This window comes from Somniosus microcephalus, chromosome 2, assembly GCF_052327205.1.
Source record: "Somniosus microcephalus isolate GS21.2 chromosome 2, FLI_Smic_1.0, whole genome shotgun sequence".
Taxonomy (NCBI): Eukaryota; Metazoa; Chordata; class Chondrichthyes; order Squaliformes; family Somniosidae; genus Somniosus; species Somniosus microcephalus.
In genome coordinates, this window is record NC_140988.1 from 275874441 (window position 1) to 275877398 (window position 2958).

The 2958-nt window shown below is 47.2% G+C and overlaps 1 pseudogene; it reads left to right on the top strand.

The window, feature by feature from the left end:
* Nucleotides 1-916: 916 nt before the first annotated feature.
* LOC147123415 (endogenous retrovirus group PABLB member 1 Env polyprotein-like) lies at nt 917-2392 on the top strand (annotated as a pseudogene).
* Nucleotides 2393-2958: the final 566 nt, after the last annotated feature.

Below are 2958 nucleotides of genomic sequence, written 5' to 3' on the forward strand. Positions count from 1 at the left end.
CCAGCATAATCCAGGTCGCCCGGTCAAAATACGACTCGCGCACCAGCCACGTCCCAGGGGACCCTGGGAAAATATCCAGATCGATTTCACGGGTCCGCTCCCCGCGTCAAGGGGGAAACAGTATTGCCTGGTCATTATCGACCAGTTCACGCGATAGGTCGAGGCTTTCCCAACCCGCAATTGCACCGCTACCACAGTGGCACGTATTTTGGGCTGTCCCTCCCGCGGGAAGTCAAGTCATGGTAAAAGTTTTACCTGGTAAGCCCGGTTTTGTCCCAAAATGGTCAGGACCTTATCAGGTCATCATCAGCGGGGATACCTGTGCCTGCGTTGACATCAAGGGGGTGGGTAGATGGAAACATTGGACACAGTTGAAAGTGCACAACCCCGATTAAACGTACGGGCCACATTGTCCTTGTTGCGAAAAATACTGGCTCATTATCATGGCCAACAGGGGGGAGAGATATACAAGGACAAAAACATAGTGTAAGCATAGCATGACGATTTGATCACCGTCCAGGTAATTATGTCTGTCCAGCCTTTCAGAATAAACCTTCACCAGGAAGACGGCTGGAGAAGAAATTGAGACGGCTGGTTAGAATTGACACAAGGACGCCTTTTTGAACATTGTTAATTTCTATAAGTGTGGATATAAATTAATGTAAAAATGGTAAAATTAATTTTGGTGTTATGTACATGTTTATTGGGGGTCTGTCTGTTAATACTGAGGCAGGCTCCAGAGCCGGAGAGCAATAAGAGAAACCCCAGAGAACTAAATGTAAATACCTTTTTGTATATGTCATACCAATCTGCAGCGCAAGCAGGAAAAACAAAGGGATGTTGGGTATGTGCACACGTACCCATCCACTCAAGGGTAGGCATCCCCTTGAGACCCATCCCCTTTACTGCATCAGAGATGGCTAAATGGGTCATGCACCGAAACGACAGTAGTGATTTTAATGATTCATGTGGCCAAGAGGGGGATAGGGAACAATGGAGGTCAGCAGGTTATAATCTGACCACTTTCCAGGGATGGTACCAGCCTAATTACAATCGCACCAGACCACCCCCGTTCTTGGTTCTCACTAACACCTCGGGAGCTGGAAGACCATAGGGGGCGATATGTTTCAGTAGAAATGAAACAAGAGGACAAGCAGTGGGACATAGTAATTGTAACCTGTCTTTTAGTGTTACGAAGATTAGTAGGACACAGAACTGGGGGCGGGGTTTCTTTGAACTAACATATTTTCTAAACAAAACAAGTGGAAAGGATATGGAAGGGATCAGATGGAGATGGAGAGTCCGTGAGTCAGAAGTTCAAAATCTCACCTCCTATAATGGCACTTACTTTATCTGTGGTCACAAAGCATACCCATGGTTGCCACCGACCTGGATCGGGTCTTGCTACCTAGGCTACGTAGTCCCCTATACTAGGTTTGTGAACCACCTCTCATAAGTACGGCACGGTGGCATAGTGGTTAGCACTGTTGCCTCACAGCGCCAGGGACCCGGGTTCGAATCCGGCCTCGGGTGACTGTCTGTGTGGAGTTTGCACATTCTCCCCGTGTTTGCGTGGGTTTTCTCCGGGTGCTCCGGTTTCCTCCCACAGTCCAAAGACGTGCAGGTTAGGTTGATTGGCTATGATAAATTGACCCTTAGTGTTAGGGGGATTAAATACGTGGGGTTACGGGGATAGGGTGGGATATGTGTTGGTGCAGGGGTTACGGGGATCGGGTGGGATATGTGTCGGTGCAGGCTCGATGGGCCGAAATGGCCTCTATCTGCACTGTGGGATTTCTGTGATTCTGTGATTCTGTGATAAGTACAGGGAAACCATGTACAGAAAAGAGACCTGACTACGTTTCAACGATTCTTTGGTGTCCTGCTAGCCCCGTTGGGGGTAGGACTGACCATGGACGAGATGAGAGGGCTGGAGAAGGTATTAGAAACCACAGCCAATGATACAGCCGAGGCTATCAGTGACATTAGTGCAGAAATGGTGGCACTCCGTACAGTGGCCTTACAGAACAGACTGGCCTTAAATTATTTATTAGCTAAAGAAGGGGGCACGTGTGCGCTAATAGGGACTGAATGTTGCACATATATCCCAGACAAATTGGAGAAAATTAAGAACTTGGCCGAGCACATAAGAAAGGAAGTGGAGAAACTCAAACAACCACTTACCTCGACCCTGTGGAATTGGACAACTGGTTGGTTGGGATCGCTTGGGACATCACTGGTACAGGGACTGATACTGTTCTTTGTAATAGTAATCGTGATATATTGTATGTTTTTATTGTTGAAATGTTGCTGTGCCCAGATGGCCAAACATGTTGCTCCTGCAGCCCCGGTTGTAAAAGTTTATCAAACACGAACTGACATGTTCATCTAAAAGATTCCAAATACAACCAGAAAAGAACGATCGATACAAGCAATGGGATACAAGGACTAATCATAAGAACATAAGAACATAAGAAGTAGGAGCAGGAGTAGGCCATACGGCCCCTTGGGCCTGCTCCGCCATTCAATAGGATCATGGCTGATCCGAACCTAGACTCACGTCCACTTCCCTGCCCACTCCCCGTAACCCCTAATTCCCTTATCAGCTAGGAAACTGTCTATCTCCGTTTTAAATTTATTTAATGTCGCAGCTTCCACAGCTCTCTGAGGTAGCAAATTCCACAGATTTACTACCCTCTGAGTGAAGAAGTTTCTCCTCATCTCAGTTTTGAAAGGGCAGCCCCTTATTCTAAGATTATGCCACCTAGTTCTAGTCTCACCCATCAGTGGAAACATCCTCACCGCATCCACCCGATCAAGCTCCCTCACAATCTTATATGTTTCGATAAGATCGCCTCTCATTCTTCTGAATTCCAATGAGTAGAGGCCCAACCTACTCAACCTTTCCTCATAAGTCAACCCCTTCATCTCCGGAATCAACCGAGTGAACCTTCTCTG